The 26,566-nt window shown below is 37.3% G+C and overlaps 1 long non-coding RNA gene across 3 annotated transcripts; it reads left to right on the top strand.

The window, feature by feature from the left end:
- Nucleotides 1-130: 130 nt before the first annotated feature.
- On the top strand, nt 131-20,139 carry LOC144373876 (uncharacterized). Of its 3 annotated transcripts, none has more exons than XR_013433445.1 (3): nt 131-195; nt 1,852-1,923; nt 20,057-20,139. It is a non-coding gene; the product is annotated as an uncharacterized LOC144373876 (long non-coding RNA). The 3 variants fall into 3 exon arrangements; XR_013433444.1 differs by lacking the exon at nt 20,057-20,139 and adding an exon at nt 4,310-5,063; XR_013433443.1 differs by lacking the exons at nt 131-195; nt 20,057-20,139 and adding exons at nt 261-782; nt 4,310-5,063.
- The last annotated feature ends 6,427 nt before the right edge of the window (nt 20,140-26,566 follow it).

Here is a 26,566-nt window from a genome sequence, read left to right as displayed (position 1 = left end):
AAGAGACTGGCACATCAGACAGAGAAGCAGGTGAGGGCTGCATTAGTCAGCTTCTGTTTTTATTATTAACTACCTAAGTTAGGTTACTTATAAAGAGGTTTGTTTAGCTTACAGCTCTGGAGGCTGAAGTCCAAACAACACTGGACAGGCTCTTGCAAAGGTCCACTTGGGTGTAACATATCATAGGGGAAGTAGGTGTGTATTTCCTTGTGTGGTCTCTCTACCTCTCTGAAATTTGATTGGGGGGACTCCATCCTACAACCCTGAACTAATCTGATTACTTCGCAAAGGCCCTGCCTCTAAACACTATAGTAAGATAAAGTTTCCACCTTTTTAATATTATACATCATAGTGTGGAGACCAAACTCCTGCATGAGTTGGGGGTGAAGGTGAGGATTAGGGGACACACCACATTCAAACTTTATCAAAGGATCAGAGGAACAAGGGAGCAAGGTTTCTTCATGTTAAATAATTTCTAGAGCTTAGAGCTTTAGGGTGGGGAGTGTATAGAAGTGAGCATGGATGATGTTACCAGGGCCTTTCAGGTATGCTTTTATTCTAAGGGCAATAAGAGGTCACCAAATAGGGGGAAGCTGGAGACTGCCCAAGGTGACATGTTGCACTTTAGAAAGGTCACACTGGGTGGGGGACTGGGAGGACTGGACTGGAGCCCAGTGGGACAGTTCTGCAGCAATTAAGATGGAGTTGGTGATCATATCTTTGCTGAGTACTGTGGCAGAGGGGACAAGAAGAAGTCAGCAGACTTAAGAGACCTTTGGGAGGTAGAATCAATGTCCCTTAATGATTAAATGTGAGGGGAAGGGGCGGCGGGGGAAAGTCAAGCTTGTGAACAGATTTCTGATTTGGGTAGCTGGGGAGTCAGAGAATTTTTTGCGAGTGGGAGCCCTGGAGGGGAGCAGTTTTTGCACGGCTAAGTTCAGTTTGAGGGGGAATCTGAGCTGCCTGTGGGTCCTCTGTATCTGGCAGGTGTGAAGGTGGGTCCAGAGCTCTGGTCTGGTCAACACATTGTCCAACCCTGCTGAGAAAACCGTGAGTGAGGCAGGTGCTGAGGGCTGAGGTGTGCGAGGAGAGCGTGGGAGTCGAGAGGCACTTAGTTCTTAACTGCATTTGACTTATGAATTATGACTTTATATGATGAAATGGCCGTATGCATTCAGTAGGAATCTTACTTTGAATTTCGAATGTGAATAATTTCCCAGGATTACAGTGTGTGGTAAAATCCTCTCCTGATGCTGGACAATGGCAAAGAGCCACAAGTCCCAGCCACCCCATGATCACAGGAGGAATCAGCTACACTCCACAGTGTGCTGTGTGGCTGAGCTAGGATGGGTGGGAGGTAGGTTCTATCAATGCATTTTCATCTATCACATTTTCAATTTATGATAGACTTATCAAGATATAACCCCATCATAAGTCAGCATCTGTGTATGGAAGGTACCTGGAGCTCAACAGGCCACAGTATGCAGGGTGCTGAGAAAAACAGCTGTCTGGGACTAGGGAAGTTAAAGATGGGGCTGTCTAATGTGCTCTCATCCCCATGGCCCTACTGTGTGGAGGCAGTCACAGGGCGCGGTGGAACCTGACTGAAGCTCAGGAAAGGAGGCTCAGCAGGAGTGTGGAGAGAGCTGGGTAGTGCTGGGGAGCAGAGGGCCGTGCCATGGAAGGGATTCCAGGCCCTTTTCACCTTCCCTCAGATCCTTGCTAGCTGTAGAAGCACTGTTGGAGGAGAGAAGATTTCAGGGAGAAAGTTTAGGGAGTAATCACCTGAATTCTAGATCGAACAGTTTGACTGGTACCTATCACACACACCTTTCATGCCATTGTTTTCAGTTTCCTTAGGACCTGGCTGAGTTAACCTATTTGGTAACACCTACATGGCACAAGATGAAAAAGTACAATGAGGTAAGTACAGCATTTCTTTTGAGCCATATTCTTACCTTCAAGCTCCAGGAGAGTCAGCAGCCTTGAGACCTGAGCAAGGGTCAGTAGGCCCAGGAATCACATTCCAAGGAAAAGGGTGGTGTTCCCTGGCTATGGCAATCACAGAGGCTCAAATTTCCTCTGTGCTGCCGCTGAATGGCCTTCAGCAGGTAGAGGCACTTGGGGAGGCTCTCCTGTTGGTGTGGTACACTGCAGTCATTACTGAAAGAGTCTGGCTGCATAGGAGAAAACCCCGCTGCCACCTGCCCGACAAAGAATCGCCTTTCATTGTTCAGCGTTCACTTAACTGTGGCCTTGACTGCTCTGCAATCAGCTGTCTTGAGCTGAAAACTCAAGGCTGTCTGGAGGAATGTATGGCAGCAAGCACACCCCTCCTTGTTTCCTATGACCTCCCAGTGACTGCACCTGTGGGTGCCCACAGTTCTTCAGCAGAAGCCAGCACTGCATGGCTCTGCTCCTCCCCCCAGGGCTCTCAGACTGGCAGAGGATCCACAATGGGCAGGGCATGGGGTGTACCCAGGCTATGCTTCAGAGAAAACAGTCGCATGGCCTCCAGGTCCTCTCCTTTCTAGGCAGGGTCTGTGTCTGCCTGAGCACCCAGCCTTAGTTAATCATTTAAACTAGCAGCCCAAATTGATTTATCTGACTCTCTCCTCCCGCTTCATTACTGATGATGCCATGATGTGCCAAATCAACAGATCACCAGCCACCCAGTTTTATCATCATTTCCTAACCTGAATCCCCTTCTTTTCCTTTTAGCTAAACATAAAGGGGGCTTAAAACCTGTGTGAAGAGCGGGTTTACAGGATGCTAGTCCATTATCTTCAGTTTTGCTACCTTACCAAGTAAATCTTTTTCCTTGCCCCAATAATTTGTCCTCAAGTCATTGGGCTCTTTTATAAGTGGTGAGTAAATAGACTTGGGTTCATTAATGGGGGAACTGCAAGAGCTACAAATAAGTTCCTGCTCCTTTGGTGATTTCTTTAGCCCAAGGTTCCCTTTCTGAATCTATAAAATGTAGGAAATGGGGCTAGGATTGTGGCTCTGCAGTGGAGCACTCGCTTAGCACGGGCGGGACCCGGGTACGATCCTCAGCACCACATAAAAAATAAAGGCATTCTGTTGTGTCCATCTACACCTAAAAAAAAATGTAGGAAATGGTGATTGCCTCCAATTGTTGTTTTAAGCTTAAAAACAATAATGAAAACATCTTTCCTAGCCCATGCTGCTTACAAATATTGGTTTTCCTTTTCTTTCTCCTTGAACAGTATTCATCAACACCTATATGCAGAAAAGACACAGCAAAAGTCTAGAGTTTATATATGCATTTATTTAACCTTGCCTTATCTTTTAAAAGGCATGCAGTTATGAAGACAGACTATATTTTAGTGACCTAGGCTACCTGGAAAATCAGACTGGCCATGCATTAAATACTCACTGACTGCTACTCTTCCGTCAAGTCCCAACCTTGTTCTGACCTAGTGATTTCTTTCTGGAATTTAAGTGTAACTGAGAGAAGGATTTAGGATTAAAAGAAAGATACACCAAGTCTCAAAGGTGCACGGATTCTCACATCTGTGAGCCATTGCAATGCTGAATGCACTCAGGAATAGTTGTGATTCTTTACAACATGCCCTTGGCACTCATCCTTGTAAAATGAGGGAAACTGTCAAGCACAGGAAAAACTTATGCAGAATTATGTCCTTGTCCCCTGGCTCCACCTCTAGTCCAGCCCCTAGCATAGGCCTCCTATAAATATTTATACCCCACTCCAATAGATTGCTTATTTCCCTCTGGAGATAGCCTGCAGTCTCTTTTGGATGTGTATTCTTTGCTTTACCCCAAAGACACCTCTCTTGAGATTGCCCCCATTCTCCCTTGAATGTGTATCTATTTTCCTAAATAAACCTTTGTCTATAAATTTATTTGGCATGTGCTGAAATTCTTTTCCATTATGTATGCCTCTGGTGCTAAGTAAGGTTCCCCCTCCCCTCTAGAAATCCTCGCACTCTTCCAGAGAATCACCTAGCTGCCTGTCCTGCCAAAGTTTTACATCTTTGACCTTGTACTGACATCAGACATCACTTTTCCTCTCCTTTTCCAAAGGGGATTTTGTTTGTTTAATTGCAATCTATTTTTTTTTCTACTTTCTTCCCAATTCTCTTATTCCAGTGCTGTCAACACTCAACCTCATTTGATTGACTCCAAAGTTCTTAGGGCTAACTCATGATCTTTCTCTGCAGTTCAAATACCTCATGTCCAATTGTGTAGGTGTCTGCAATACCAGAGCCACCTGCATGTATGCCACCCCTCTCTTACCTCATTCCCTTGCCCCATTTCCTTCCAGGTCATGGGGCTGCCATCTTTCACACCTGAAGCATTACCTTGGATTCCTTGACCTATCTAACAATATCTTTTATCATCACATGTTTATTGAGGACAACTGCAAATAAGAAATAAACCATATAAAGAACTCAAAATGCTTAACACCAATAAAACCCCACAAATAACCCAATCACTAAATAGACTAAGGAACTGAACACATACTACACAGAAGAAGAAATATAATCGATCAACAAATATATGAAAAAATATTCAACATCTCTAGCAATTACAGAAATGCAAACCAAAACTACATTGAGATTTCATCTCTCTCCAGTGAGAATGGCAATATCAAGAATATAAGCATCAATAAAGTTGATGAGGATGTGGGAGAAAAGGTAAACATTGCTGGTGGGGCTGCAAATTGGTGTAATTTGGGAAAGCAGTATGGAGATTCCTCAGAAAACTTGGAATGGAACCATCATTTGACCCAGCTATCCCACTCCTTGGTTTATACCCAAAAGACTTAAGATCAGCCTACTACAATGATACAGCCACATCCATGTTTATAGCAGCTCAATTTCCAACAGCTAAACTATTGAACCAACCTAGATGGCCTTCAACAGATGAATGAATAAAGAAACTGTGGTGTATATACAGAATAGAATATTCCTCCATCTTAAAGAACAACAAAATTATAGCATTTGCAGATAAATGGATGGAGCTGGAGAATATTATTCTAAGCAAAATAAGCCAATCCCAAAGAACTAAAAGCCAAATATTTTCTCTGCTATGTGGATGTTAATTCACAATAAGGGAGGAGGCTCTAGGGAAAAATAGAGCTACTTTGGATTAGACAGATAGAAGTGAAAGGAGGGATGGGGTATGGGTGTAGAAATGAAAGTAGAATGAATTGGACATTATTACCCTATGTGCATATATATATGATTGCATGACCAGTGCAAATGTATGTCATGTGCAATCAGAAAAATGAGAAGTTAAACTCCATTTATGTATCATGTGTCAAAATGCATTCTACTGTAATGTATTACTAATTAAAACAAAATTTAAAAATAAAATAAACCCATAGTTTTTAAAATCCCAGAATTTATAGTTTTAAGTACAGCTCTGGTTGCTCCCTCTGCATTCATATCAGTGAACTGGGATATTGCAAAACCTTCTATCAGCTCTCCTTTTCCCCAGTCTCTTTCCTCTGGTCTTTACTGTGTTCATCATATAAATTAGCTCAGTCCAGAGCAGTTACCTCTCATCCTGTATGGCCCAAAGTCATAATTAATTCAAGGTCTTCTTTAATATGACACCATCCATGGCTGAACTTAGTGTTCCCTGGAGACATCTTTTAATTTCCTACCTCTTTGCTTCAGTCCTGTTATTCTCCCTATCCAAAATATTCTTAATCAAATTTTATAGAGTCAAATGTATCAGCTTTAAAATGAAATTTTACTTGAAGCCTTTCTCAGATTCTATCTGAAAGTAAACTGTGCTATGAACTAGCTCTTATTTTTTTAAGAAGTCAGTTTTATTGAGGTCTAATTCACTTCACCCATTTAAAATAGTTTTAGTTGTAAAACTAAAACTAGTGTAACCATCACTACAATCAACTTTAGAGCATTTTTGTAATCCCACAAAGAAACTCTGGTGCTGGTGGTGCGGCTCAGTGGTATAGCACTTGCCTAGCATGCTTGAAGGCCTGTGTTCCATCCCAAGCACCAACACACAAAGTGAGGAGGAGGAGGAGGAAGATAGGAGGAGAATAAGAAAGGGGAGTGGGAGGAGTAGCAGGAGGAAGTGGCAGAAACCCTGCACCATTTAATGGTTACCCTTCATTGCCCCTATTCATCAGCGTTAGGTAGCCACTAATTTATTTTGTATATCAATTGGACTCATTTACTGTGAATATTTTATGCATACAAATATAAGTGAAATCATACAGTATGTAGCCTACAAATGCTATTACTTGAATGTGTCCCCCAAAGTTTATGTGTTTGAAATGTAATCCCCAGTGCAACAGTTTTGAGAGGCGCGATCTTTAAGAAGTGATGAAGTCTCAGTAAGTTGTTATCACAACACTATTGTGTATTGTGAAAGTAAAGTTCATCCCCTCTTTCTCTCTCACATCATGTGATGCCTTCTGCCATGTTATCCCACAACAGGAAAGTCCTCTCCAGTTGTGAGCCCTCAAACTTAGATTTCCACACCTCCAGAGCCATAAAAATATATCTCTATCCTTTATAAATTGCTAGTCTCAGATATTCTGTAATACTAGAACAAAATAGAATAAGATAGCATGCGTAATTTGCCTTTCTTTAATAGCAATTTGCTCTTTTATTTTAAAGAGAAAATCAACTAACTGCCCAATGCCCTCAGTTTTCTTAGCTATGCTATTAAAACTTAGGTGGGACTAGATTTAGGTCTTCTCTCTCTCTCTCTCTCTCTCTCTCTCTCTCTCTCTCTCTCTCTCTCTCTCTTTTTCTCTCTTCCCTGGCTATCATGAAATGAGCAGTTTCTTCCACCATACACTCCTGATAAAATGTATTAATGTATTGGTTCACTCCAACCCAATAGATTATGGATTGAAAGCTCTGAAACTGAGGCAATATAGCCTTTTCTCTTTTAAAGTTAATTTATCTCAATTATTTTGTTATAATAATGGAAAAAAAGACTAGCACACTGGGTCCTGTACCTTGGGACTAGACCTTCAGTCTGTATTTCTGCAGGCAAAGGCACCCGGTACTTTCATATATCACATATATCTTTGAAACTCTGCAAAAGCCTGAAGGAACTTCAGGCCACATCCTTAAAACATTTATAATTCACCTTTTCCTCTAGGGAAATTATTCTCTTATCCTTGGGTCTCATATTTTAAGTGTTAAGGATAATTTAATTGTTTGGGGTATGGAGTGGTATTATTTGTGTGTGTGTCTATGGTTCTGAGCATTGAACCCAGGGTCTCATGCATGTAGCCTACGTCTACCACTGAGCTACAATCCCAGCTCATTATCACTTTAAAGGAAAACAATTTTTTGTTAAAAAAGGTCATCTGGAATTTATTCAGATTTATCTTTTATGTGACTCACAATCCCACCCACATTTCAAAATTAATAGCATATTTTATATTCAATATTTAAATACATTTTATCTTTAGGACTAACTCAAAGAAAAGCTACAAATACATTCTTCGTCTGACTGTCTCTCTGATTACTTACAGTTGGTATTTAACAGCAAGCAGTGAGTCACTAGGTGAGGAAGTTGGGGTCCAGATCCTGGTTTTTCTGAGAGGGCCTTTAAGGAGGGCCCTCCTTCAGGGTAACTGGGTGTGCCCTGACCCAAGATTTACTGGCAGCATGGGAAACCAGTCACCAAGAGTATGACCACATCTTGGCAAAGCAGGGCTCATACATGGCTATAGCTTTCTTCCTCAAGAACTGATGTGTTTTCTATCGCCCTATCAGGACTCTGATTAATGAGTTTACTTTTGCCTACACCTAGGTGCAGAGTCAGGGTTAGATTTCTGTCCTCTGGGAACAAGTATACACATGCTGAATTCATTTTCCAAAGTGGGAGGAACTGATTGCATGGGTGCAGTGGAAATCAGGCCAGAGTGAGAGGACAGTGTACTCCCTGCACTTCCTGCCAGAGAGTTCATGGGGCCCACTGGGTAGGGCTATTCGTTTAGACATTTGTTCCAGGAACCATGTTTCAGTTATGGAAATCCAGAAGGTAAGTGAAAGCAGGTAAGGAAAGGTCAGGGATTCCATAAAAAAGACGAAGATGATCCCAAGAGACTCTCAAAATAAAAGAGAAAAAAACAAAGCATATTTACTACTATCGTTCACTCATTCAGCATTAGTTGATCATCAGCATTGTGGTAGGCACTGAAAACACAAAGAAATACGAATTTTGTAAGATCTTTGTTGACTTCTGGAATCTTGGAACCTAAGAAATTGTTACTGCTCTCTAAAAATCTTATCACAAAGTGGCCTGTGACCTGTTCAGTCTCAGGGACAGGTAGAAATTCTAAAGTGAAAGGCCATTGGAGTCCTGACCAGAGAGAGAATCAGGAGGTATAAACAGAGGTGACTGCTCTGTAGAAGAGAAAGAAGTAGACAGAGTTCTGAGGGTCCTGTGAGAAGAAGGAATAAGGTACAGGGCAAGCCTGTGCTTTCTGTTTCTAATTTTTCACATCTACTTTTCTACTTTTTCAATCTCTAAGTGGCAATCATAGTTTTCTTTCTAAAAATCTTCAAAGTCTTTGCCCTGTACATAGAAGGAATTTTAGTTCATTTTATGTTTCTATAACAAAATATCCAATACTGGACAATGGATAAAGAATGAAATTTTATTCAGCTCACAGTTCTGAAGTCTGGAAAGCTCAGGAGCAAGGTGCCAGCATCTGGTGAGGGTCTTCTTGCTGCACTGTAACATGGCAGGGGGCATCACATGGTGAGACAGAGCAAGCCTACAGGATCAGGTCTCTCCCTTTTATAAAGCCATTAATGCCATAAGGAGGCACCTCCCTCATAATCTTATCTACTCTCATTCACCTCTCAAAGGCCTCATCTCCAAATCCATTAGCAAATGAATGTGGGCTTTCAGTTTCCAGCACAAGAACTTAATGGGGATAAATTCAAACCTTAACAGGAGAGGTCAGAATACGTTCATCTACTCGACCAGGTAGTAAATACTTTGATTTTCTGATCAGAGGGTGTCGGGTTGCACCTATATAACTCAGTCATTGCAGTGTAAAAGCAGCTGTAAGTGGGCTGTGCTCCAGTAAAAGTTTATTTACAAAAACAAATGGCAAGCTGCACTCTGGTACATAGAATAAAGAGTAAATTCTTGAACTTTAAACCACTTTTAGTAAACCTGTCTCTACTTGCATCTCTGACTGCCCACTCCTTCGTATTGTCCTGCCCCCTCCTTCATATTTAAGGCTTTAATGTTGCTTGTTTGTTTTCTTATGTGAATGTTTCATTTAGGTCTAATTTACATACCATGGAATTTATCCATTTAAAATGTACAGTTAATGTGTTCACAGAAGAAATCCCATGCTTATTAGATATCTTCCCTAGCCCTTCCATCAGCCACATAGCTCTTGCCACCACTAATCTATTTTATGACAGTGTAGATTCACCTATTCTGGATTTTTCATATAAATATAATCACATAATAAGTGGCCTTTTGTGACTAGATTCTTTCATAAAAATCTTGGAATTTCAATTTCACTATCTTTTCAAGATTCATCCAGACAAGCCTATATCAGGAATTTATTTCTTTTTATGACTGAATAATAATCAATTGCATAAATATTTCATATTTTGTTAACACATTCACCACTTGATAGAAATTGTTTCCTCCTTATGGTAATGTGAATAATGCTGCTATATGCATATTTGTGTATGAAGTTTTGTGTGAACATATCCTTTTGGTTGCTTTTTAAAATTTTTTTTGACTCTATACCCAGGAGTGGAATTTCTGGATCATATGGAGCATTAGTCTGTTTTCTATTAATACAACAAAATACCAAGGCTGGATACTTTATAAAGAAATAATGTTCCTGTCTTGTGACCATAGGGCCCAAAGAGCATGGAATCAGTCCTCTGGCTGCATGACAATATAGCAGAGAAATGGAAAGGGAACTCTATGAGTACAGAGGAGCCAAGCATGTGGGGTAGCCTCACTTCATAACATATGTCTTTTGAAAGGTAACTCATGCTGAGAGACCAGCATTAGTTTATTCCAATGACCTGATTACTTTCCACTAGGGTTTACCACTTAAATGTTCCAACAAATTCCAGAAACCAAGATTCTTGCACATGAACCTTTTGGGTACAAACCATAGCAAATATTTGTTGTTTAACTTTTTTAAGGAGCTTCTTTATGCTATTTGCCCAGTTTAGCTGCATCATCTAACACTATATCCTGACTAACACTTCTTATTACCTTTTTTTTACTAGTGAGTATAAGTAATATCTTTTTTTTTGGTGATGCTGGGGACTCTACCAACTGAGCTATATCCCCAGCCCAATGAAGTGATATTTTATTGTAGTTTGAATCATGTTTTTTTAATGAGATACTCAAGACAATGAGAATTGTTTTCAAATACTGATGGTCATTTTTATAAATTTGGAGAAATGTCTATTCAAGTCTTTTGCTCGTTTTTTTAAAGACTGTTATTTTTAACAGTTATATAATTGCATCTATGTATAATCCAGATTATTTTACATGGAAATATATTTCTCTCAGAGGCAAGCAAACCTGTACCATATAGTATATAAATAAAAAGAGTAATACTAAATACTCAAATAAGTACTTTATTTTTTTTATTTGTTAATTTTATATATACTTGAGAGTAGAGTGTAATTTAATATATTATACATATGTGGAATATAACTTAATACACAACCTGAATATAACTTCCCATTCTTAAGGTTGTACATGATGTATAATTTTACTGGTTGTGTATTCATATATGAATATAGGACACATGTCTAAATAAGATAAGTAAGTATTTAAAATATTAAAATAAATAAAATATTTTTTTAAAATTCAAGATTCTGTTATGAGAGGTTAACACTACAAGCTAAATACACAATTCTGAGTGATTCATACAGTCAAGATACTGTTTCTTCTTTCAGAACATTAAGAAATCAACTAAGCCTCAGAAGATATAACTGCCCTCAAGATTTTGATCAAAGTGGGTTTTTTTAACATTAAAATTTATCATGTGCACAATTAAAATATGTCAAAAAATGCATCTGCTACTCTAGCTGATGTTCATGCTTAGTATGAGTTTGACTAAATTAGATCATTTTAGGGAAAAAGAAGCCAAAACAAAGCATTTACTTTGAAATATATACTAAATGATATATTTGTTAAATATATAATAATAAATATATACTATTATTTCTAATAAAATAATACCTATTTTACTAGAAATAATAATTTAAGGTGATAAAGGATTATTTATCATGTGAAAAATAGAGCAAAACATTAGAATGAGCAAACATTTTAAAACAACAAATATGGCAAAAGACACTTGCATTTATTTTTATTATAATCATCAATGATTTTTATTATTTCCACTGTATTTCATCAGCTTCTGAAACACCTCCTGAATCACTCCAGTTCATGGCAATATGACCAGACAGGATGGGGCAATGTCATCCCAATGAGCTTCTTGTTTATGCTGCTCTTCTATTTTGGTAGCTGAATGCCTTTTTAAATTGCTTCTGGAAGTGCACTCTTGGCATCACTGATATAGATAGGGTTGGTCGATGACATTTCGGCTTATTAGCAGGCATGAATTATTTTGGAAGTGATGGAGGTATTAATGGAAATTGGGGACTTGAGGTGGTAGTGGTGGAATTAGATGGAAGAAGGTGGAACTGGAGTTGGAATTGCCCACAGGTAGCATGATGTCTAAAAGCCTCAGGTTTTGTAGAGTTTTGAGTTCTCAGTAATTTTCATTTGCCATCACTAGCAAAGAGATGATGTCATTAAATTAGGAAACTTGTGATAATAAATATTTCATGGAATTTAACTTTTTCAAGTTATTATTGACTTCTTTGTGTGGTTATGTGGTATGTGTGTGTGGTGGGTTGGTGTTGGCAGAATTTTAGAAAATTGCTAAGATCACATGTGCCCTGCTGTCATGGAACTTGCATTTGTGTGGGTTTATATTTATACTGCATATGTGTATTGAGGCAAATAGTTATTAGAATTCCTTGACTGTAAGAAACAGGAAATGATCATAGTTAAATAAGGAACAAATATACTTAATAGGAAGGATACGGTATAGTTCTCAAAACAGAGAAAAGAACCAGGACAGAAAATGAGGCAGCTACAGAAATTTAGGAAACTGTATCTAATGGGACAATCTCTCTTCAAATCACTTCTGTCAAATTGAGTGAGCACCAAATACATTTTGTCTGTGCTCATAATTGAAATTCTAGAGCAGAGAATATGGCTGGACTGCTTTGGGTCATGTGTTCACACTTTGGCAAGGAAAGGTGGGTTTGTAAATTGATAATAAAGGGGGAATTGGTTTTGGAAAGGTAAACACAGTATATATGAACCAGAAAGGAACAAGATAAATGCATAAAGAGCAATAATAGAAGGAAGAATATATAAGCACTATGAAGGAAGCTTTTTAAAATTCTGAGAAAAAACGTGCATGTGCACATGTGCACACACACATATATGCACACACACACAATGATTCATCTTGAAAACTTGCACAAAGGAAATGACATTGTTTTCCTTCTAAGAAGGCATATTTTATTTATTTTTTCAAGTTGGTAAGCACTTCAGCATTTTATTAGTTAAGATAATCTTGGGGTTAGGACTCATTTTTTAATTTATTTGTCTATTTTTTCATATTTTTATGGCTATATTAAATTCTACCTAATAATGGGATTTGTATGACATGGTTATACATGCATGCAATGTAACAATTTGATTTGGTCAGTGTCATTTTTCAGTACTTCCCCTTTCACTCCTTTCAAAACTCCCTGTGGACCATTCCTGTACTCTACTGGTCTCCCTTCTATTTTCATGAAATTTTCCCTTGTTATGAGTTACATATGAGGTGTGCCCCCAAAGCTGCTATATGCATTCAGGAATATTCAGAAGTAAAAGAATTGGATTGCAGGAATAGTAACTTGACCAGTTCACCCAAGTTTGAAGGGACAGGGTGGTAACTGTAGGCAGGTGGGACATGGCTGGAGAAGGTGGGTCAGTAGGGATGTGTCCTGGAAATATAGATTGATCTTCCCTGTGACCCTTTTGCCCTTTCCTATCTCTCATTCCTAGCTGCCATGAATGTAGCAGTGTTCTCCATGAAATTCTCCTGCCATAATGTTCTGCCTCACTTTGGGCCCAGAGCAATGGACTCAGCTGAACATGGATTAAATCTATGGAACTGTGAACAAAAGTAAACTTTCCCACTTCTAAGGTCTTTTTGACAGAAAAATGCAAAATTTGTTAACATGAAAATTGGCACTAAGAAGCAGTGGCTAACCTGACCATATGATTCAGAATCCTTTGGAGCTTGTTTGGGGGAGAATTTTTAAATATCTGGAGCTGCAAGCTAGAAAGGCTTTAGAATGTTGTAAATAGAGCTTAATGGGAAATTCTGGTGGGAGCTCTGAATACTAGAATGAAGAGATAAAAACTGCTCATGAGGTTTCAGAGGGAAATAAGGATTCCCTTGAACATTTGACTAGAGTCCATTCATGTTACATTGTGTCAAAGAAGTTGTTACATCCTGCCCACGTTCTGAGACTTCATGTGAGACTCTATATAAAGACATAGACATCTTCTTGAGGAAATTTCAAGGCAGCAAAGAATTCAATCAGTGGTGTGGATATTGTCCCCAGCTTTTAGCCAGGTTTGCTGTGAAAACGTGGGGCCAGAAATCATATCTGAAAATTTTTAGAAACTTAAGCTTGACTAGACAAGTGCATGTAAATCTGTGCTCAAGAAAAATGTGATTGTTAAGGAGATTATGACCACTACAGAGATGTTAAGCACTTTGTACAGGCACAATAGGAAAGATGGCTGAGGGCACCTCAGGAATTTGCAAGACAGCACACATTGCCTACTGGATAATGTGGAGGAAAATAATCATTTGAGAAAAGATCTTGGTGGCAGCCTGCTTTCACCAGGGGGCCTAGGAAATTGTTTCACACTGATCAGCCATGCAGGACCTAAGATACTGCTGTTGTGATTACAGGGGCCCTTGGTACTGCCCCAACTGGTAGCAGACATTGACATCATCTACAGGGTGTCACTTATGCTGAAATACAGAATGCTCAAGGTAAGGACCATGGAAGCTTCCACCAAGATTTCAATGGAATCACTGGGAGGCCAGGCAAAGTGTAGCAGGATCCAAGTCCCTGTTGGTTGACCATGAATGGGTGATGCATGAAGTTGTGATCATAACAACAAAGCTGAAATGAAGATCCCAGGAACCAAGAGATGCCTGTAATATGAACTTACCACTGGAAAGATCTTCTGCCTGTGCAGAGACTCAGACTATTGAGAACATGTGTGCACTGCAACTAGGAAGACTAAAGAGGCAGGGCTGTCCAGATCCTTAGGAAATCACATCTTACCACCAAGTTTCCCAGATGCCAGAGGTGGAGATATAAGGCTTATTTGTTTGGCTGAGTTTTGGTCATGTTTTAGTCCCATCTCTTTTGTCTCTGTCTGTATTTGTCCATTTTGGAATGGAAGATTTACTCTTTGCTTCTGTACATTGGATATATTTAACCTTTTTACTATTTATTTATTTATCTTTTTAAGGTTATGTAATTTTAAATTTGTTCTAATTAGTTATACATGACAGTAGGATGCATTTGGGACACATCATATATAAATGGAGTGTAACTTCCTCATGGAACATGTTGTAGAATCACACTGATTGTATAATCATATATGCACATATGGCAATAATATCTGATTGATTCTACTATCCTTCCTACCCCCATACCCTCACCCCTCTTCACTCCCCTCTGCCTAATCGAAAGTACCTGTATTTTCTTCCTAGTCCCCACTTATTGTGAATTAACAATAAATTTTTTGATCTTTACAATGACTCACACTCAAGAGTTTTCCTTGAGTCTCAGAGAAGACTTTGGACATGGACTTTTGGAACAATGGTAAACTGTTAAGACTATGAGACTCTTGGAGAGTGAGTAAACTCATTTTTGTGTGTGTGTTTTGAGAGAGATGTGAACTTTGGGGGACCAGGGATACAATGTTATGATTTGGACATGAATTGTCCCTCAAAAGCACCTGTGATAATGCAAGAATATTGAAGATAAAATGATTGTATCATGAGGGCTGTAACCTAATTGGTTCATCCTATTCTGAATGGACTGACTTGGTGGTAACTGTAGGCAGGTGTATCATGGTTGGTGGGTCACTAGGGCATGCCCTGACCCTTTCAGCTTTTCCTCTCTTTGCCTTCTGAATGCAATGAAGGTAGCTGTGGTCTTCCACCACACCTTTTCTCCATGATACCTACCTCATTTGGGGCCCAAAGCAATTTATACATGGAATAAACCTATAAAACTTGAGCTCAAAAAACTTTCTCTCCTCTACGTTGTTCTTTTCAGTTATTTTGGTCACAATTAGAAAACATTGACTAACAATTCCCTCACTACTTTTTCCCCTCTTTTGCATTTTTTCTAACTTTCATATATAAGAGAAAACATAAAACTTGACATTCTGAATTAGGCTAAATTTACTTAATATATGATCTCAAGTTTCATCCACTTATCTGCAACTTACATGACTTAATTCAGAGAATATATCTTCCAAGATAGCATATAGATTGTCAGAAAGGATCAAGACAGAGGAATAAAGTTAAGGGGTTGGGAAGGTGGAGATCTATTTGATTAATGGAGACCATTCTTGTTTGATTTCAATGTAGAGCAGAACTTTCCCAAGTATGCTTTTGAAATAGTAGTGATAATTGGGCACGGGATGTGGCTCAAGCGGTAGCGCGCTCACCTGGCATGCGTGCGGCCCAGGTTCGATCCTCAGCACCACATACCAACAAAGATGTTGTGTCCACCGAGAACTAAAAAATAAATATTAAAAAAATTCGTTCTATCTCTCCCTCTCCTCTCTCACTCTCTTTTTTTTTTAAAAAAAAATACTGGTGATAATTGAAACCCTATCAGGAGTCCCACAAGGTCAAAGTAATGTTCATAATAATAAGTTGGCATTTTTCTTTTTCGCACTCACTCTTTAAAGAATGTGCCCTGGGTTCTTCAGAGCTATATTATATGTGATGATGCCATTATTTTGATGATCAATGAAATGATGGAATAAGTAGTATGTGTTCCTGTGTCTTAAAAAAAGGTCTCATGGGATTTTTGACATAAAATATATTGATGAACAAAATCTATTTGGACTCCTAAATAATATAATGGCCATAATACTGTGGTAACTTTTCTAATTCTGTTTCAAGGAGCATATGAGTAGTCTGATAGCCAATAACTTGCAAAGTGTTTTGTGTAGCAAAATGGCATATTTGGAGCTTCCTTTAAAGGAAAGTATGCTGGAAGACCACCAAATTGGCTGGGGAAACCACTGTGGAGAATAGGAGGGAAATTACAAGGCAGCTATAGGATCCCAGGCAAGGGATACATGCTACTGAAGCAGAAATGATAATGGGAAAGAGAAAAACAGCAGGCAAAACATTATGGACAGGTGGCCATTACTGGATGTGATGAACATAGAGCTTGCTAGAGAGTAAGATGTTAAGAATGCACAACTTGGATTCTAGCTCCTTATGATGGTCTATTTTTTATATCAACTTGGCTGGGTCATGGGATCCCCAAATATTTGGTCAAACATGATTTTATATATTTTCATTAGGACATTTTTGGATGTGATTAACATTTAGACTGAGTAAAATGGTTTGTATTGGACCTTATCTAATTAGTTAATGGCCTAAATACAACAAAAGGCTAAACCTTATCTGATTAGAAGAGTATTCTTCTATTTCACTCCCCCCACCACCATTTTTTTTTCTTTTTACAAAGTTGGGCGTCGACAGTAGGTCTTGTGCATGCTAAGCAAGTTCTCTGCCACTGAACTGCACTACAGCACTCCCTGATGGCCTTGGAAATGGGACTCTTGCAGCAGTCCTATGGTTTTTGGACATACTGAGATGTTAGCTCTGTATATTTTGGACTTGCGGCTTTCATGATTGTATGAGTCACTTGGTTATAATAAATATATATTACATTCACATTCGTATGTTTGTACCATGGTTTCTGTTTTTCTAGAGAGTAGTTCTGGAAGAACAAATCTTGAGTGAATTTTCTGAATTGCTTCTATGTTTTTGAAAATCAACTCTCTAATATATTGATTTAAAAACGTTAACAATTCTCTTTTCAGTAGTAAAGAGAGCATGATAGTCCATGACATGATCTGACTAAAGAGGTATAAAAAAATCCCCTTTCTAAATTCCTAATCAAACACAAAAAGCAAGAATCTGGGTGATTACATAGATGGTACTTGCAAATATTCTGGTCTAAATTAATGCATATAATAACATTGCTCCTAATGTTGCAGAACAAAGTGGGGAAAGAAAATGTTGGGCCAAGGGCTGAGGGCCACACAAATCTATCTGAAAGCTTTTCTGTCCTGAGAGAGATTTTTATCTCCCATAGCTGCAGAGTTTATTTTCATTAAAAATCAAACCCAGAATCTTATCCTTTAGGTAATTTAATTACAACTCACGGGCTGGGGATGTGGCTCAAGCGGTAGCACGCTCGCCTGGCATGCGTGCAGCCTGGGTTCGATCCTCAGCACCACATACAAAGATGTTGTGTCTGCCGATAACTAAAAAATAAATATAAAAAAATTTCTCTCTCTCTCTCTCCCTCTCTCTCTCTCACTCTGTCTTTAAAAAAAAATACAACTCACACTGAATCACCATCTTCACAGGATGTCTACTCTTAATGTAAGGACATTCATTTGGAAGAAATCAGTTGAATTGGGAAGATAAGTAAAGACTGAAGAACTTAGAGAAAATGAATCCCTAAATTCCAATGATAGTCTTTTCCAGTAGAAGCAACTTCTTCAAAATCATCTGAGGAGTTAACCTTGCATTACCTAAGGAAAAATAATAGCTCCATCCCCACACCAGCCAGTTGTATGGCAAAGGAGTGATCCTCTACTCAGGACCTACCCCATCATTCCTCATGGTTCTAATCCTATAATTAGAGTCTGAAACCAGAAGGCCCCAGGTTAAGTGCAGCATGTGACCCATGAAGAGGTGAACCATACCCCATAAGAACAATTTGAGTTTTCCAGTTTATACAAGATAATTGGAGTTTACATGTGAAGCAAATATTAAAGAGATGGGATAACAAGGAAGGGAACACACAGTTGGATCTGGCTGAGTTTATTGATATGAGTTTACTAAGTGCAGTTAATTTTAGAGCCTGGGGACTTAGAAAAGGCTTTCAAAGTTTATATGGTTGGCTGAAACATGGCTTGAGAAATGGCTCACAGTGAATGAGCTAGAAGTGTCGGACCAGTCTTGATTTAGTGTAGACATATGGATTGTAAGACTTAGGAGATTTCAATGTCAGAGTGGATCTGTCACTTAAGATCTTGTCACCCATTTTGGAGACATACTTTTCCTGATAACTGTGAGAAACAAATAAGTGAGGAGAGCCCTGGCCTTCTAGAGGACTTGGTGGTTGCTCTTCTCTGTACACGAGTCAGTATAGTGGGAACTGCGGCCACTGAATCGGGAATTCTGAATTCAGTGAGAGTGACTAGATACCAGGATTGCAGGAGCCAAGTGGCAGACACTGACTGTAAGGTAATGAGTCAAAGCAACAATCAGAAGAGTCTGCCTCATGCAGGACTGTGGTGTTGGTTACTTGATCAAGGTGTTCCCAGAAATTAAATAGATAGGACTGCTGAATTCATGTTCTGTGTAAGCAGGAAAGTTCTAGGTCAAGTGAGCAAATGTCTAACCTGAATCATAGGATTATAAATCTGTTGTCCCCCAATCACTTCCTAGGCTTCAGTTTGTTCACAGATTCACAATATTTTGAATGGAAGGGAAAGGGCCCTGTACACTGCCAACATCGATATTGTTAGTGTTTCTCCCAGTCTTCCTCAAAGGAACCTATGGTCTTTTATCAGGTTAAATGCAATGAGAAAAAGGAAATAATCAGAAATTTTGGAGACTACTGAACACATGGACTCTGAACTAAAATTAATCCTAGAAGACTAAACATCAGTGAGGTCTACCTGTTAGGCATGCGGAGGTCGAGTGATCAGTGGAGTTTTACCTCGATTCTCTCTCCTAGTGGTTTTCTATGTTCACAAACTCATTCTGTGGCTGTTTTCCTGGATCAGGCATGTATAACTGGCACAGTCATAATCATCAACAGTGATTTCCTTTCCTATGGATTTAGGGCTATTATGATGCAAAATGGTAAGTGTCATACAGTAGAACTGTCCCTTCCTAGAAAAAAGTCACAAGCCAAAAAGAGTACCACATTCCTGAAGGGACTGGAGAGTAGTGCCACCATCAAGGACTTGGGAAATGTAAGGATGGCGATTTCCACATCCTCATTCAACTTTCCTGTTTACCCTGTGCACAAAGCAGATGGATCCTTTATATACAACCAGAGATATGAAAAATTGTGCTCTATAAGTGTAATAAGAATTGTAATGAATTTTGCTGACATATATAAATAAATAAATAAATAGGAAAAAACAGATGCATCTTAGAAAATTACAATGAATTATTCTAAGTTTAACTAGGTATTATCTTCAATTGCAGCTACTATACCAGATTTGGTTTCATTGCTTAACACATCCTTGGCACATGGTATGCAGTTATTGATTTGAGAATTTTATTTTTATCCATTTCCTGTCAATTAGGTCCACCAGAAAGAGTTTGCTGTTTTCTGGCAAGGCCATAAATACATTTATTTTTTTACCAATATTTCTCCTGAGATATAGAAAACTAGAGATAAACTGCCCTGAGTCAGGGCAAGGAGATTTCACCAGAAAGTGTATGGTGTGTGTGTGTGTGTGTGTGTGTGTGTGTGTGTGTGTGTATGTTTGTAATATATATATATATTTCCCCAGATCCAAAGATTTTAGTCTATTGTTTAAGTTGACTAATGGAATATTCTTATTTTTATGACATGGCCTTAGACCCAATGGCCTGTCTATAATATTATTTTTTTCTTTCTAGGATGAAATCCCCTTAAGAAAGTGAGCTTGAAATGAAGATGAATTGTGTTGCTATCATGATGTCATACACCTGTAATCCCAGGTAGGGAATTTGAAATTTTGCTTCTTTAAGAATACTACTAAAGCACAAGAAATAGAAACAAGAGTCACTAGGTGGAATGAATTCAAACTGAAAAGATTCTTCTCAGCAAAAAAAAAAAAAAAAGGTGACGTGAAAAGTGATACCAGAGATAGCAGCAAATTTTTACCACATGCACATCAAGTAGAAACCTAATTTCCCAGCTATATAAAGAATTTAAAAAACTTAATACCAAAAAAAAAATTTTACTAATCATTAAATGAAATGGACTAAGGAACTGAAGAGACACACTTTTTAGAAGATAAACAATCAATAAATCATTAAAAAATGTTCAACATCTCTAGCAATTAAAGAATTGCAAATCAAAACTACTCCAAAATTTAATCTTACTTCAATCAGAATGGCAGTTATTAAAAATACAAGCAAAAATGTATGTTGGTGAGGATGTGAGGAAAAAGCCCCATTGTAACAATGTTGGTAGGACCCTAAATTTGTGACACCAATCTGGAAAAGAATAAGGAGATTTCTTAGAAAACTTGGAAAGAAACCAAAATTTACCCAGCTACCCAACTCCTCAGTTTAGACCAACCAGAGCTAAAAACTGCATAATACAGAGGCATATCCACATCGATGTTCATAGCAAAACAATTTACAATAGGTAAACTACAGAACCAATCTATATGTTCTTCAATAGATGAATGGATAAAGAAAGTATGGTCTATTTACACAGTGGAATAATACTGAGCATTAATAGAGAATAAAATTATGGAATTGGAAAGTAAATGGATGGAGTTGGAGAATATCATGTTAAGGCAAGTAAGCCAATCCTCCTAAACCAAAGACCTAAGGTTTTCTCTGCTAAGTGGATGGTGATCCACAACCACAACGAGGGAAGTGGGAGGTAGCATGGAAGAAATGAAGAAACTTTGAATAAGACAAAGGGGAGGGAGGTGATGGGAGATGGTATAGATGGCGGAATGAGATGAAAATCTTGTTGTACACAAAGTAGAGTTACATGGGTTTTGTAACTATACTTTCTGTACAACAAGAGAAATAAAAGTTTGTGCTCCATTTGTGTACTATGAAGTGAAATGTATTCTGCTCTATTAGCAAGTTAGAACAAATTAAAGAATTAATTGATTTTTAAAAATTCAGGAGACTTGCATTTCCCTAGAGCTATATATAAACATACATGAGGAGATTATATATATCATGAACATATTTAGTGTATATAATTTATGAACAAATTTTTTCATATTTCTATCAATTTTTTAAAGAAATGACAACAGAAGCATTACAATTCTTATTTCTTGTATAGAACACAATTTTTCATATCTCTGGTTGTATATAAAGTATGGTGATACAAATTTGTGTCTTCGTACATGTACTTTTGATTATAGTTTGTATCACCTTCCACCATTCTTGCAAATCCCGTGTCCCTTTTCTTTTCCTCCCACCCCTCTTCTTTATTGAGAATCCATCTATTTCTCTCATGCTCCCCCTCCCTACCCCATTATGAGTCAGCCTCCTTATATTTGGCATTTTTCTTTGAATTGGCTAACATCACTTAGCATTATCTTCTCCAATGCTATCCATTTACCTGCAAATGCCAGACATGATTATATACCTAGAAGACTCAAATATCTCCACCAGAAAACTTCTAGATCTTGTAAATAAATTTTGCAAAGTAGCAGGATATAAAATCATCATTCATAAATCAAAAGCATTTCTGTATATCAGTGAAAAATCTTCTGAGAAAAAAATGAAGAAAACTACCCCATTTACAATAACTTCAAAAAAAAGATACTTGGGAATCAAGTTAATGAAAGAGGTGAAGGGTCTATACAAGAAAAACTACAGAAACCTAAAGAAGAAAAATCAAAAAAGACCTTAAAAGATGGAAAGATCTACTTTGCTCATCAATAGGCACAATTAATATTATCAAAATGACAGTACTACCAAAGCACTATACAGATTTACTGCAATTATGATCAAAATCCTAATGACATTCCTCATAGAAATAGAAAAAGCAACAATGAAATTTATCTGGAAAAATAAAAGAGATCAAGAATAGCTAAAGTAACCCTTAGCAGAAAGAGTGAAGCAGGTGGCATCACTATACCAGACCTTAAACCATACTACAGAGCAGTGGTAACAAAAACAGCCTTGCATTTGAAAAAAAAAATACTGCAGATGAATGGTACAGAATAGAGGTCACAGAGACTAACCCACAAAATTATAATTATTATATATTAGACAAAGGTGTCAAAACATGCACTGGAGAAAAGATAGCCTCTTCAACAAACCACCCTCTCTCACGATGCACAAAACTCAACTCCAAGTGTATCAAGAACCTAGGAATTAACCCAGATACTCTGTGTCTAATGGAATAAAATACAGGCTCTAATCTTCATCATGTGGGATTAGGCCCCAATTTCTTTAATAAGACACTGATAGAACAAGAATTAAAACAAATAATCAATAAATGGGATAGAATCATACTAAAAAGTTTATTCTCAGCAAAAGAAACAATCTGTGAGGTGAAGACAAATATTTAGGACGAATATTTTACCCCTCACATATCAGACAGAGCACTAATCTCTAGGGTACATAAAGAACTCAAAAGACTAAGCAAATAATACTAATAGTGATGATGATGATGATGATGATGATGATGATGATGATAATAAACCAATCAAGAAATGGGCCAAGGATCTTAACAGAGTTTTTAGAAGAGAATATACAATTAATCAACATTTTTTTAAATATATATGATTGGTTATGGTCCCCCTTTTCAGTACCAAGAACACTTCTAGTTCAGTTTCTAAGGAGGGGAAACATGAGCAAGAATTATTCTCAACTCTCCTTTATAAATTTTCAAATACAATTATCTATGTCATTTTCTAAAAAGCTGGTCATGGAATATATAGGTTTAGAGCAGAGAACATTTTTATTAGAAACACAGTGTAAAAGAAAGAAAAAAAACATAATTATTTGTACCACATTGAACCACAAGAGAAATGGAACCTGGAATTCAGAAAAGAAAGATTCAAACTTTTATACTTTGGAATGTGGATTACATGGATGCCTAAAGTGAAAAGGTTATTACAAGCTTTTGAAAGAAAATTTATGTGAATGGCAGATAATGGTTAACCAAATAAAATCTGCACAGTGTATTCCAGGGGCTTTGTCAGCTGTGCACTACAGAATATACAGGTATTCATAGCCTCATGAAGAGCATTATTCATCTGTGCCCTCTATAATTATTCCCATAGTACAGATGAAAAAACATGGGTATTTGGATACTAAATGGCAATTCAGCAGCCCACAGAAAACTACCCAGAGACAGAACTGTATGGAATTTCTTCAAAGACCATCAATGTATTGTCAGCTCCTGACACAGGGATGTCAGTCTGGGGAAATATTATTTTCTCTGCATTTTGAAGAGAGTGCATTGAGAATACATTTCAGGGGCAACATAAATACTTTTTTCTCTTTCATATTAAGAAACTCTTCAGAAACAGAGCTCACAAGACAGATTTCTTAGAAGGGTAAATGACTCGAGATTACAAAAAAAAAAAAAAAAAAAAATCAGTGGCCCTGAGTGACTCAGTAAGAAAAAAAATCTAAAAGGCTTATAAGAAACTGAAAAGAAAAAAGTAACTATTTCTAAAAATAAATATGTTCATTAGTTGCTATCTCCAAAACATTTCATTAGGTAAACAACAAATTATGTATGAATATTTCTAGGATTGGCCAAATTTGTTCCATATGATTTTATATTAAATTCCAAAGTCTACATAATAGAATTCATAATTCACTGCCAAAAATATTACAGAAAAAATTTTTAAGGCGTGTATGTTTAGTAAATGTCATTTAACAATTTTATTACCATATGATTTTAAAGAAATTTATTCATTTTCCTGCAGCCATAGTGTAGAGAAATTTCTTATTTATTTTTCCTATAGTAATTAACAAAGATAATCCCTAGAATCCACTTTAAATAATCTACCCTTACAATTATATAAGAAACCTATAATAAATGACGAGTAAAAAAAAAGTCAATTTTAAAAAATAATTTAAACGTTTTTATTTATTTGAAATCAATCTCTAGCTGCATTTTTGGATCCTTTTCTCATCTTTTAAGCCAAAATTATATAAAAGACAGAAGTTTGAACTTTAAATTTATACATCAGATATGTTTCTTAACTATAAAAATTCAAAATCTTTAGAAATTTAAGAAACAAAAAATAAAAACCCATCATGAGAAAAATTAAGTAATATTGATGAACATTTAAAACAAATTAATAATCATTAACTCAAAAGGAGTTTAAATTAGTATCTATTTGTGGAAAATATTTTGCTATTGAATATACATGATACTCCCCATCACAGAGACTTACTGAAATTAGAGCATATGTGATCATGATAACATGTAAGTATGCAATGGTACTCATCCAAACACTTGAAGCCCAAGGGCATGGCTCAATACAATATACATCTTGGAAGATATAAATAATAATCTGTAGGAAAAATGGTCCCTTGGGACAGTCACCTGTCATAATATACCCAGTTTAAAAAAGAGCATAAAACACTGTGTAAAAATTTTACATAGGTGCCTTATGCAAGCGGTATTTCACATGTGTACATTTTTAGAAACAAAATATGTAGAACTTATGAGAAAATAAAACTCACAAAAAGCACATAAAAGACTGAATTATACATCACATGTAAATAATAAAACTTATCATTAAAAAGGTGATGATTTTCCCCGAAATTAACCGACAATATATCTCACCAAAACTTCTAGGTACAAATATGAATATATCACAGTGAAGTCTAGTTTTATGTGTATTCTATAAAGCAATAATTCAAAAAACTATATATAAATATATGATAAAAGAAAATAGGAGAATAGGGAAAGGGGAACTACTGGATACTGAAGTGGAGCAAATTATATTTCATGTTTTATGGTTATGTCAAAATAAACCTTACTATTAAATACAAGAATAATGCAATAATAAGAAAAATCATCAAGCTTTAAATGAAGTAAGAAACCAAAGCATAAATTTTTAAAATTTATCTACAAAGTTATATGTAACTTTAGCCAAAAACCTTTTCAATTATAAGAGCAAAAAAAGAAGTTATCATGGCCTATTATTCATATATGGTGTGAAATTATAATATTGCAATAATAAAAAATCATAATATAAATAAGATCCCCATATGAATACATATGTAAGTAAAAACAGTATGCTTTATTGCAATAGCAAATACTAGATAAATCAAACCATAACAAAAATAATCTCAGCAACTTAGCTAGGGCCTTTCTCAAAATAAATGTAAACCTGCTAGGGCTGTTTACTGATGAAGAGTCCTTGCTTCCCCAACACCAGAGAAGTGCACCAGGCACATTTAGAGTGGAGAGTAAAAGCTTTATTAAAGGACAGTAGAAAAGACTTCTCCCCAAAAGAAAAAGTGGACCAAAGAGGTAAAATCAATGAAAGGGATTTTTTTTAAACTACAGTCTTTTTAGCTTTTTTATACCAAAGGTCTTCCTTCAGCTATCCCAGATTCCTGTCACATTTCTGTCCTTTGTTCTGTTATCTTGCAGTGTTGGAATGTAGGTTGGAAGACCCAAAGTGTGGAGGACAGGTGGGCTGAAGGAGTAATATGGGCTGGAAGGGCTTTTGGATTAGCATCACCATGATAGCTGTGAGATGCTTCATTAAAATTTCCTAGGGATGGGCTCAGGGCCTTGGGGACATTTTCAATTCCTGTTATCCTGGACTCCCTTCTCAATATGGTGTTCATTCTTGATTTTACTGGCTATTATACCGAATTTGCCTAACTACACTAACTACCTATCTATAAATCTGGCTTCAATACCAAGGATATGGCTAAGTAGTACAGTATCTCTGAGTTCACCTAACTTTAACAAAATAATAATAATGAACAAATTAAAAATAAAAGAATCTCAAAATGAAAATTAGCTAGCTCAAAAGGAAATTAGGTACCTCAAACTGACAGTTCTTCTCCTGCAGGAAAATGGACCTTGGAGATTTGATTTTGATAATTATTCCACCTGTCAATCTCCAGCATCTGGTAAGACACTGGGATGCAGGAACACACCTGCTACATAGTATTTTATGCAGATTCTGAGAATTCCCTTTGAGTATAAGGAAGGCAGCAAAGAGTCTCTGCCACTGACATGTTCCCCATCTGGTTGGAGGAGTTAAGCCTGCAGACTCCAGAGACTTCCCAGAGTCCCAATCTGCTAGCTCCTGTTTTCAACACAGCCAGTCTTGTGGTTCCAATAGTCTTTCTCCACCAGCCTCCCTTGCTAGGCCAATTCACACTCACCATTTCCTGGTTCTCAGAAGTAGGGTTACTTGGGATCCTCAGTTTCTGCAAAGCAGAACAACATGTGAC

The sequence above is a fragment of the Ictidomys tridecemlineatus genome, unplaced genomic scaffold (assembly GCF_052094955.1).
Source record: "Ictidomys tridecemlineatus isolate mIctTri1 unplaced genomic scaffold, mIctTri1.hap1 Scaffold_52, whole genome shotgun sequence".
In the NCBI taxonomy this organism is placed as follows: Eukaryota; Metazoa; Chordata; class Mammalia; order Rodentia; family Sciuridae; genus Ictidomys; species Ictidomys tridecemlineatus.
The sequence above is the reverse complement of the archived record's forward strand: the minus strand, read 5'-3'. Positions and strand labels throughout refer to the sequence as shown.